The following is a 13,253-nucleotide window of genomic DNA, read 5'->3' on the forward strand; positions in this document are numbered from 1 at the left end:
CTAAGAATAGGAAGATGGGAAGGAACAAGAAAATAACTGTATTTGTTTGATAAGCTGTTCAAAACATTTCACATTCATTTATCTCCTTTTGCAATCACATTAGTCAATTAATACCAATGGTCACAATTGTAAGAAGGAAATATTTCACCTTCAAATTACAATGTGTGTACATCAGGGAGGTTTAAGGGCAACATATTTCTAACCCTTGTAAGTTGTTCAGGTAACCTAGCAAGTCTAGTCGGTCCCCAATCATTAAGAAGATTGTTGATGGGAACAACCCGTTGTTTTTCAAACTGTGTCAAACTGTCGTTTAGCATCCAAAGACTCAAAACAAAGGCTGGAGAGTGGGGCTAGTTTCCTAACCTAGTGTACAGGTCTTTTTGACCCGCCTTCAGTTTTTTGCTTGAGAAAAAATAGTAGCAGTTATCATTCTTTCACTGAAGAAGCTCAATGTTTGAGAGGAACAAAAAAACTGAAAAAACAAACCCATAAAATTCACAAGCATGATGAAGGTAGCGAGGGTGGATATAAGCTGATTTCTTTTCCCCTTTTAAAATTAAATTTCTATATGCTCGTGTCAAAAATACCTGAACACCTTCTACGCAAAATAAAAACAAGGATATTGAACAAGGGTTAAATGGGATTGAGAATACTCAACCACCTGTACCATTTTCTGATATAAAACTTACTTGTAGGGGACATGGCATTCTCTCCATTCACGATTAGGTTATGGTGAATTTCCTCTTTAATATCCACAGATGAACAATTTTCTTCCATATAGAAAGATGACTTTGTTTCATCATTTTCTTGTGTTCTCTGCGAGGAGTCTTCAAAGTCCTCTCTTTTGATCTCCTTCTTGTATGTGACCAGTAGGGATGATTCTGACTCCTTGCTGGAAATATTCTTACCATCATAGCAGTTTCCTATAACATTGGACATCTCTTCCTCTTTAATGTCCATAACAGATCTCATTTCTTCTTTGCAGGTTGTTGTGCTGGGTGAATCATCCTGCCGTGGTTGCCACAAATACTCTTGGAGAAAATCATCAACGTCTTCTTTTTTGATCTCCTTCTTTATTGTAACCAGTTGGGATGATTCTGATACCTTCCTGATAGACGTCATACCATCATGACTGTTTTCTGTAACATTGGACTCCTCTTCCATTTTTATTGCGGGACTCATTTCTTCTTTGCTGGTTGAATCATCCTCTCGAGGTCGACTTGAATACTCTTGGCGAAAATCATCAAAGTCTTCTTCTTTAATCTCCCCCATGGTCATGAAGTAAAACTTCAGATCTGTTCTTCAAGATGTCCACAGACCACCTTCACTCACTCTCTCATTTGTGATCATCACTTCACTCAATTTATTTATCTTTGTGATGTGATGCGGCCCTCCCTCAGGGCTGCTGGAACCAGTTCTGACCAACGAGATGCAGCTGTGTCCAACCTGACCAATGAGCTGCAGCTGTAGGCGGGCCATAAGAATGGGCTTATTTGCATTGGAATTCCATCTGAATGACCGAGCAGTTTGCACTGTCCATGGGAATGGCCATGGCCTGGCATTCAGACGCTCCATAGAGGTGGATTAAGTGATGGTGGGGTGATGGGTGAGAAATGTAAGACTCTAAGAATGAAACTCCAGTCAAGAGTTATACTGTCCCAAGAGAAATATGTTAGAACTTATCTGGCATAGCGTCATCATGGCCGTAACTACCATTGAGGACACAGAGGTCATGTCATCTGTATTTTATATGACCAACAATGATACATTCAGTCTGCATACGCCACCCCCATTTTTCCTCAAGGCAGTGATTAATGCAAACAAATCTAGAAGAGTTTGACTTAAGTGTTTGAAGCATTCTAAATGTATAGTATGCAGAACAACACACAGTATTTTACCTCTGTCTTTGAAAAGATCTGAGTACGACCCTGAGCTTCATTACTGAGAAATGAAATATACAAACTAGAAAAGCACCTAGAGTGTGCAGACCTCCGCCAAGGATGTTGATACTACTGTGCACATATATGAGTGTGTGATTTGTTTAACTTTTGTTTTGAGAAAGTTGAGGAAGTTTGCCATTCAATATAATATAAAGAGAAAGGAGGATTAGAAAGTCTAACCGTTCGTGTAACCGAATCCCAAACGTTTCCACTGCGCATCCCCTTCTACATCCCCCTCCCCCAACGACATCAAAACAACCTAGAAACAGACCCTGAACGTCATACAAAATACACGTGTTTTTTGATGTTGATGAACGTCGAGCAAAATGCAATAGCCTGTGCTTTTTGTAATGAAGGTTGTTTGTAATGTAAGGTGCTTGTTAACTTCTCTAAATAGGCTATAGAGTGATAGCTTTAAGCCTCATGACAAATTAAAAGCAAATGTCGTTGTCAATTTAAACATCCCTCTCAGACTCATGGCGAATGTGTTAGGCTATTAGGTTATAGCAATCGTAGGCCCTGTTAACCTAATATTAGCCATATGCGCAAAATGTAAAAATCAACCTACTTGAAAGCTTGTAATCACGCGCTAGAACTGCAGCCTAATTAGTGAAGGGAATGTAATGATTTTGACCAACAGCACTAAACAACCAAAGAAGGGTTAGGCCTATTTTTTTTGCCTACGATGGTATGCATTATTGTCATGGGTCACTGGTTGGTCTTGGCGCTGTCGGCTGAAGTGCATTTTCCTCTCCGTATTCCTCATGGGAAATCACTATTCACGTAGGCCTACATTGCTGTTGCGCTTTGAGGCCCATCTCGCAACTGTGGTTAACTTTAAATTCAGTGAAGGGGGTGTAATGCATTTGACCAGCATTGTGAACTTACACAGCCACAAATTCCATATTTTTGGCGATGGTAGGCTACCTAATTGTCAACCAAAACGATCTGCGGTGGTCACTGTCCATCTCGCAGCAGTGCACTTCCACTTCACACATATTTTAGGCAGCGGTAATTTACATGATTGTTTGTTAACTTCAACGAGGGTGTAGCCTATAGGCTGCCTGCTGATGAGCAACTTTTTAGGTTGGTTTTGGAGCTGGCGTCAAAGGAGACAGTCCCAGCCCGTTCCGTAGGCAAGGCTACTGCTTACAATGGCGCAGGCAAATCCGTGTGGAATATTCGCCGGTGCTCGGCCATTATGCATCCTGTCGGGCATTGTGATCCCTGTCCATCTCGCAAACAACTTGGGGTTCACTTTATTTTACCAGAATTGTGAACACACATTCTTATTTTGGCAAGGGAGCCTAATAAATTCGACAGCATTGTGAACCCAAGTCACAGTCCACAACAGCATTGTGAACTTACACGATCACATATTCCATATTTTTGACAACGTAATTAATTCGACAGAATTGCCAACCTAAACTATCTGCGGGAGTGGTCACTGTCCATCTCGCAACAGCAATGATAAAAATAAAGGCCAACACAATCACAAATTCCATATTTTTGGCAGCGGTGGTAATTCATTTGACAGGATGCTGCCTGCGGCTGAGCAACATTATGAAATGCACTTGGCGTTGGAGCTGGAGGCGGAGGCAAAGGTTCCTCCCTGTTGCTGAGAGAAGCGCAGGCACGCCAGTGCTCTGTGCTTGGGAGCTCGCGCGCACCTTGTGGCAGGCAGTGAAATAGCAGGGAACGAACGAACGAACAAACAGGGGAAAAATAGCAGGGAACGAACGAACACAGACAACACAGAGACTCAGGTGATCACATAACCTCCTGGCGGAGGTAATTAACATATTGACCAGATCATCAGAGAACATTCTTTTGCTCTTCCGCTGTCCTTCAGAAGGGCAGAAGGGATGGAACTGCCTGTTGATTATATGACTGGAGTAAATCCCAAACATTTCAGAGTGGCGATGTGTTACAGTAGCACGACTGAGTGAAAACTAGAGGGCATGACTAAAATACTTATTTTCAGTGACATATCATGTAATTCTAATAAATGAGAGCTTGCGGTAGTTCTGCCAGGAAGACGAAAGTCACGTGCGCATTTTGCAGAGCCAATCAGCGGTCGCCATTTCCTTTATAGTGACGTGTCTAACTCTCCCCTCTCGCTTGCTCAGGTATGGCCGGTTCAAAATCTCCTCCACCATCCCCACCACCACCAGGTTGGTCTTCCTGTCCGGGGGGTTAAAGGTCCAGTTCCTGCTGCACGGCTACAGCAGGCTCTCCGGGATGTGCTGGCGCAAGACCCGGGCTGATGATTGGACCTACGCCAAAGACTATCTACCCTCTGTCAATTCTATGTCAACAATGTTAACATTAAATCATTTAAACTAATTCATCTCTCTGGAGTCTTTCTGGCTGAACTATGGTATCTGCTTTATTGTCACTTTACACTGATACCGACTTTGCATACATGATCAAGACTCATATTGAACATACATACACCATCCCAGACTTGTGCACTAACATTGATACATGTGGAACATAAAGAACTACTGAGGAAAATTAAAGGTGATGGGAAAACATTCCTGTTGAATGGTAGTACTGTTTGCAGTGTCCACCATTTTGATGGCCATGGTGTGGCACTTAGAATCTTAATAGTGGTGGTGGGGTGTAGGTGTGAAATGCACCATACATGTGGTGATGAGAAGATACTCAATTTGAATGACAGAATTTTTCTCACTGTCCTCAGAGTGCAAGTGGCCATGATCCATTCTGCAGCTGCATAGAGGGGGATTAGGTGTAGGGGGTGTGAGATACAAAACTCTAGGTGTGAAACTCTTGTCATTAAAGGAGCATTTCTGCCAATTTCAATATGCTGTTGTATTGCTCACGCTACCCCGGACGTGTCAGTACCTGGTGATGCTGCATTTGTCGGCTCAGCCCTTTCCAAGATCTGAACTATTCTAATGGGGGCAGATTTTGTTTACATTAAAAACTTTCTTAACATAGGCATACTCCAAATATTTCCCAAAAGATATAACTGTTAGCTAATTATCTGCTGATGTTGCATAACCTTTTGGATGTTTTTTGGGACTAAATAAAGATGTTTTTTTAATGTAAAGAAACACTTGCCCCCATTAAAATGACCAGGATCTCAAAAAAGGTTGAAATAAATCTGAGGTACTGACAAGTCCAGGGTAGTGTGAGCATTACAACTGCATGTTGAAATTGGCTGAACTTATGTTTTAGTTACACTATACCCCTGTAACATTAAACATACGATACCAGGCCCGTAGCGAGGAGGGATTGAGGGGTTTGTTCGTTCTTTCTGACATTTGCAAATAAGACAAACACAATTTCACCCATTATTCTTTATTCATCACAGCAAGAGAAGCACCTTACAATCAAGAATCTCCTCTCAGCGTGGTATTACATTGGCTCAGTCAGAGATATATAAATATGCATATGCACAATAATCATCTACTGCTAACATGTTCCATGAGACACATGGAAAGGAAATATTTTTACTGTATGCATTTGTTGTCTCAGTCACTTCGTCATATACAGTAATAATTTACTTATAGTCCACAGCGGTATACATTTGCAAAGTGCAATACATGAATATCACTGATTCTTGAGAAAGTGGCTAAAACAGGTTGTAATCTTGAAAGAAAAAAACGAAGTGAATTACAAAATAATATGGTATATCCTCGTAGACAAATGTCTTGGCTTTTCAGAAATGCACATTTTCCCATTTTCCATTTTTTTTCAGAAATCAGGTTTTTCTCTGATCATACCTTTTTTTTGTCAACACCGTCAGACATAATTAAAAGCAATAAAAAGTGTATTGATTTGGTTGCATATGTATCTGGAGTTTTTAAGTGATTGTGTGTGTTTTTTGGTTCACACATACGCCTTTAAATGTTGAAAATTCACGTTCATTCTATTTTAATACTGCTTCATGTGTTCTAATTTAAAAATATGTGCTGTCAGACAATGCTTACTTAATGGCTAAATAGATCAAACTATTTTTTGTAATTTCACAAATATTCATGTAGGCTTAAATTTGCTATTACTTTGATAACTCAACAACTACAAAGGAAATTTTTGTAAGGACATTCATTTAAAATGTCCAAAACTCCTTCTTACGGTGGTGACTTAAGAACTGACGGTGGTGACAGTAATCTGAAGGTGGTGAAAGTGACCTAATTATTACCTACATTTAGCAAAATAAATAGCCCTCTCAAGTCAGTGACATCTAGCATAAACACTTAATTTGTGTGTGTGCACAGTATGTTTGTGCATGTGTTTTTTCTTCATTTGTTAGGAAGTAGGCCTAGATTTTTGAAAATGTGGCATAAACAGGTTTTAAGTTGTTCAAATCCAAAATATAGAGGTGTATTATCATAGATGAACGTCTTGGCTGTGTAGTGAATGTAATGGCCAAGCTCCCCATGTTTTACATTTTTCATAAAATGGGCTCTTTCTTGGTTTTGTCACCAGCGTCAGACAGAATTAGAAGTAAAAAAATACGTTAACTGTATTTAAGTGAATTACTTTTACAATTCAACATAATTGTAGATACTTATTGGAAGCATATTCTTAAAACTTGTCAAAAACATGTAAAACACATGCTTTTTTGTGAACTACATCAGATGTCACCACCGTCAGGTTTTGTGACAAAAAACCCTCCAAATGCGCCTCAGTGGAGGCTGGAGTATAAGTTTGGGTCACAATTATTACTAACATGTCTGGTAATGTTTCATTAACCAGCACAATTTAGTAAAATATGGAACAAGATGATGAGCGGAACAAAATCTGACGGTGGTGACATCTGACGGTGTGAGACAAAAAACACTCTTTTACATATTGTGCATTTTTTGCTCACATTAGCCACTTCGTTTTCGCTCTGTTTCTTAGGGGCTTCATGACGCTTCTGAAAAAGTATATATAATTAACATTAATGTAACAATAATACTATTAAAACCCCCGACGGTGTTGACAGTTTATGGTTGGGACAGTACCAGTGTCCAAACAAATTATCAAATTGAGGAGAAATTAGTAAACTTACAGGAGCTTCAGTGATGGTGAAGTACTCAGTAGATCTAAAGGTTTGAAAAGGGGTCCTAAGTAATGACAATGACCTTGCGCATACCTGATTTTATTGTCTTTTTAAAAAAATCTGACGGTGGTGACTAATATGCTGGACACACTTTGAGCAATCAGAAAATAGTAGTAAATATTGCTTTACATGCACTATGTGCATATCTGCAGAACCACTTCAATATGGACTTTCACATCATGGTGATATTATTCAATAATATCAGTGATTTTTACATTTTAAGTCAATTGAAATGATGATGTCTGTCCTTGGGACAGCTGTTTTTACAGGGTGTGGGCAGGTTTATAGCCATGAAAAGTAATGAAATTACACTTAAATATTTCAAACGACTGTACATTTATGTAACAGACCCCTGTGTCTTTGCCTGGATTCATTTTGTTCATGAAAATGTAGTTTATTTTCAACAGAATTGGCAGTTTATTGCAGAGACATGTTTTAGCCGCTTTCTCAAGAATCAGTGATATTTTACATGGAGTCACATACAGTACAACATGTTTCTTCGAAAAAAAATTAACATGTATCCTTAAATTCATGGGAGGATGTCTAAAACATTGTTTCCTTTAACATTGGACTCCTCTTCCTCTTTAATATCCATTGCAGGGCTGATTTCTTCTTTGCAGGTTGTTTTGCTGGTTGAATCATCCGGCCATGGTTGCCACAAATACTCTTGGAGAAAATCATCAACGTCTTCTTCTTTGATCTCCTTCTTTATTGTAACAAGTTTGTATGATTCTGACAGCTTCCTGATAGACATCATACCATCATGACTGTTTCCTGTAACATTGGACTCCTCTTCCATTTTTATTGCAGGACTCACGTCTTCTTTGTTAGTTGAATCATCCTGTCGAGGTCGACTTGAATACTCATGGAGAAAATCATCAAAGTCTTCTTTAATCTCCTTCATGGTCATGACTGATTGAGATAGAGGTAAAACTTCAAATCTCTTCTTCAAGAAAAATGAAAAATGAAATATACACTCACCGGCCACTTCATTAGGAACACCTGTCTAGTAGTAAGTTGAAGCCCCTTTTATCCTCAGAACTGCCTGAACTGCCTGCAGCAATTATATCCTCAGCCTGAAACGTGGATGTAAGGCAGGGTTGACCCATGTTTTCATGTTGTTGACGCCAAATTCTGACCATTTCATCAAAACTCATTAGAACAGGCAATCTTCTCGTATCTTCCCAAATCTTCTAGTATCGTTTATGGCGAGCCTGTCCAAATTGTTGCCTCATTTTCCCGTTACTAAATGATAGGAGTGGCACCATTACATTAATGAGAAGATGCCAAAACACTGTTTATTATCGGTTGTCCGAGTTTCTCCATTTTTTTCAAATTGAGATCCTTTTGTTTACTATTTTTGTAAATTATGTCTTAAAAATAATTAAATAATCTTTCAAGAAAAAAAAACACTTTTTTGCAATGAAATTACTTGAGTTCCAGTATGTTCAGCCTTCTAAAAAAGTTCTAAAAACCTTTGGAATTTATTTAGTTGTTTCTGTAGTTTTGCAAAGGAAAATGCTGTTAAATGGAACCTCTGCTATCTCAGCAATGTGTGTTGAGGTGAATAAGTCTTAGTCACAATTGCAAATAAGACAAACACAATTCCATCCATTATTCTTTAATAGCAACAGGAGAAGGGTGGTCTCAGTCACGTCCACATACACGGTAATCATTTACATATAGTCCATAGTGGTACATATTTACAGAGTGCAATACACTCATATTTTACATGGAATCACATACAACATGTTTCTTCAAAACAAAATAACATATATCCTTAAATTCATGAGAGGATGTCTAAAACAATGTTTCTAAGTGGTGGTCCGAATTTCTGCATGTTATTTTAAATAGAGAGCAGTTTAATTATTTAGCTATTTTTGAAAAGTATGTCTTAAAGGTAATGGGGAAATAAAGTATTCAGGACCATTGCCTTGTCAGAGCACACAAAGATACTTAAGGATATTTAAATTTTAAAAAGATCTTTCAAGAAATTGCATTTTTTCCTTCGTGTTATAGCAGTGAAATAATTTTAGATACATATTAAGCATTCTAATAATGTTACATTCTTAATAATGTTTATCCATATCTGACCAATCTACTACATTGACTTTTCTCCAGTGTGGGTCGTCTGGTGATATCTTAAAGCACCTGCCTGTGTAAAGGCCTTTCCACATGTCGCACATTGGTAAGGCCTTTCACCAGTGTGGGTACTCTGGTGAATTTTTAAATTACCTGCCTGTGTAAAGGCCTTACCACATGTGGCACATTGGTAAGGCTTTTCACCAGTGTGAATCACCTGGTGTCTCCTTAAATCGCTTGCCACTCTAAAAGCTCTTCCACATGTGGTACAAAGGTAAGGCTTTTCATTGGTGTGAATCCTCTGGTGACTCCTTAAACTGCTTACTTCTCTGAAGGACTTACCACATGTACTACATGTATTTGGCTTTTCATCTGTATGAATCATCTGGTGTTTTCTTAAAGTGCTTCCCTCTCTGAATGACTCTCCACATGTTATACACGGGAAAGTCTTTTCACCAGAATGAGTATGAAGCCTCTGGTGTCTCCTTAGATGTCCTGCATGTTTAAACACCTTTCCACATGTGGTGCACTGAAGTGTCCTCCCATCATGCATGTTGACCGCAGGGACACCTGGTTAAAAAAAAGACAATATCTAAGAACAGGAAGATGGGAAGGAACAAGAAAATAACTGTATTTGTTTGATAAGCTGTTCAAAACATTTCACATTCATTTATCTCCTTTTGCAATCACATTAGTCAATTAATACCAATGGTCACAATTGTAAGAAGGAAATATTTCACCTTCAAATTACAATGTGTGTACATCAGGGAGGTTTAAGGGCAACATATTTCTAACCCTTGTAAGTTGTTCAGGTAACCTAGCAAGCCTGACTAAATGTGAGATTAAAAATGTGGAAATCTAGTCGGTCCCCAATCATCAAACTGTCGTTAAGCATCCAAAGACTCAAAACAAAGGCTGGAGAGTGGGGCTAGTTTCCTAACCTAGTGTACAGGTCTTTTTGACCCGCCTTCAGTTTTTTGCTTGAGAAAAAATAGTAGCAGTTATCATTCTTTCACTGAAGAAGCTCAATGTTTGAGAGGAACAAAAAAACTGAAAAAACAAACCCATAAAATTCACAAGCATGATGAAGGTAGCGAGGGTGGATATAGTAAGCTGATTTTTTCCCCCTTTTAAAATTAAATTTCTATATGCTCGTGTCAAAAATACCTGAACACCTTCTACGCAAAATAAAACCAAGTATATTGTACAAGAGTTAAATCGTATTGAGAATACTCAACCACCTCTACGATTTTCTGATATAAAACTTACTTGTAGAGGACATGGCATTTCTGCCATTGCCGATTAGGTTATGGTGAATTTCCTCTTTAATATCCATTGATGAACAATTTTCTTCCTTATAGAAAGAGGACTTTGTTTCATCATTCTCTTGTGTTTTCTGCGAGGAGTCTTCAAAGTCCTCTCTTTTGATCTCCTTCTTGTATGTGACCAGTAGGGATGATTCTGACTCCTTGCTGGAAATATTCTTACCATCATAGCAGTTTCCTATAACATTGGACATCTCTTCCTCTTTAATGTCCATAACAGATCTCATTTCTTCTTTGCAGGTTGTTGTGCTGGGTGAATCATCCTGCCGTGGTTGCCACAAATACTCTTGGAGAAAATCATCAACGTCTTCTTTTTTGATCTCCTTCTTTATTGTAACCAGTTGGGATGATTCTGATACCTTCCTGATAGACGTCATACCATCATGACTGTTTTCTGTAACATTGGACTCCTCTTCCATTTTTATTGCGGGACTCATTTCTTCTTTGCTGGTTGAATCATCCTCTCGAGGTCGACTTGAATACTCTTGGCGAAAATCATCAAAGTCTTCTTCTTTAATCTCCCCCATGGTCATGAAGTAAAACTTCAGATCTGTTCTTCAAGATGTCCACAGACCACCTTCACTCACTCTCTCATTTGTGATCATCACTTCACTCAATTTATTTATCTTTGTGATGTGATGCGGCCCTCCCTCAGGGCTGCTGGAACCAGTTCTGACCAATGAGCTGCAGCTGTAGGCGGGCCATAAGAATGGGCTTATTTGCATTGGAATTCCATCTGAATGACCGAGCAGTTTGCACTGTCCATGGGAATGGCCATGGCCTGGCATTCAGACGCTCCATAGAGGTGGATTAAGTGATGGTGGGGTGATGGGTGAGAAATGTAAGACTCTAAGAATGAAACTCCAGTCAAGAGTTATACTGTCCCAAGAGAAATATGTTAGAACTTATCTGGCATAGCGTCATCATGGCCGTAACTACCATTGAGGACACAGAGGTCATGTCCTCTGTATTTTATATGACCAACAATGATAAATTCAGTCTGCATACGCCACCCCCAGTTATCCTCAAGGCAGTGATTAATGCAAACAAACCTAGCAGAGTTTGACTTAAGTGTTTGAAGCATTCTAAATGTATAGTATGCAGAACAACACACAGTATTTTACCTCTGTCTTTGAAAATATCTGATTACGACCCTGAGCTTCATTACTGAAAAATGAAATATACAAATTAACATATTGACCAGATCATCAGAGAACATTCTTTTGCTCTTCCGCTGTCCTTCAGAAGGGCAGAAGGGATGGAACTGCCTGTTGATTATATGACTGGAGTAAATCCCAAACATTTCAGAGTGGCGATGTGTTACAGTAGCACGACTGAGTGAAAACTAGAGGGCATGACTAAAATACTTATTTTCAGTGACATATCATGTAATTCTAATAAATGAGAGCTTGTGGTAGTTCTGCCAGGAAGACGAAAGTCATGTGTACATTTTGCAGAGCCAATCAGCGGTCGCCATTTCCTTTATAGTGACGTGTCTAACTCTCCCCTCTCGCTTGCTCAGGTATGGCCGGTTCAAAATCTCCTCCACCATCCCCACCACCACCAGGTTGGTCTTCCTGTCCGGGGGGTTAAAGGTCCAGTTCCTGCTGCACGGCTACAGCAGGCTCTCCGGGATGTGCTGGCGCAAGACCCGGGCTGATGATTGGACCTACGCCAAAGACTATCTACCCTCTGTCAATTCTATGTCAACAATGTTAACATTAAATCATTTAAACTAATTCATCTCTCTGGAGTCTTTCTGGCTGAACTATGGTATCTGCTTTATTGTCACTTTACACTGATACCGACTTTGCATACATGATAGGGGACATGACTAAAATGCTTATTTTAGTGAAATATCATCTAATTCTATTCACTATGGTACCTGCTTTATTGTCACTTTACACTGAAACCCATTTTGCTTACATGATCAAGACTCATATTGAACATACATACACCATCCCAGACTTGTGCACTAACATTGATACATGTGGAACATAAAGAACTACTGAGGAAAATTAAAGGTGATGGGAAAACATTCCTGTTGAATGGTAGTACTGTTTGCAGTCTCCACCATTTTGATGGCCATGGTGTGGCACTTAGAATCTTAATAGTGGTGGGTGGGGTGTAGGTGTGAAATGCACCATACATGTGGTGATGAGAAGATACTCAATTTGAATGACAGAATTTTTCTCACTGTCCTCAGAGTGCAAGTGGCCATGATCCATTCTGCAGCTGCATAGAGGGGGATTAGGTGGAGGGGGTGTGAGATACAAAACTCTAGGTGTGAAACTCTTGTCATTAAAGGAGCATTTCTGCCAATTTCAATATGCTGTTGTATTGCTCACGCTACCCCGGACGTGTCAGTACCTGGTGATGCTGCATTTGTCGGCTCAGCCCTATCCAAGACCTGAACTATTCTAATGGGGGCAGATTTTGTTTACATTAAAAACTTTCTTAACATAGGCATACTCCAAATATTTCCCAAAAGGTATCACTGTTACCTAGTTATCTGCTGATGTTGCATAACCTTCTGGATGTTTTTTTGGGACTAAATAAAGATGTTTTTTTAATGTAAAGAAACACTTGCCCCCATTAAAATGACCAGGATCTCAAAAAAGGTTGAAAAAAATCTGAGGTACTGACAAGTCCAGGGTAATGTGAGCATTACAACTGCATGTTGAAATTGGCTGAACTTGTGTTTTAGTTACACTATACCCCTGTAACATTAACCCTAAAGCGACCAACTGGGGTCATTTATGACCCCGGGCACATATTTTCATACACCATTTCAGCAATTTTCATCAGAAAACTTGTCCTTCTAGGAGT

This window comes from Engraulis encrasicolus, chromosome 21, assembly GCF_034702125.1.
Source record: "Engraulis encrasicolus isolate BLACKSEA-1 chromosome 21, IST_EnEncr_1.0, whole genome shotgun sequence".
In the NCBI taxonomy this organism is placed as follows: domain Eukaryota; kingdom Metazoa; phylum Chordata; class Actinopteri; order Clupeiformes; family Engraulidae; genus Engraulis; species Engraulis encrasicolus.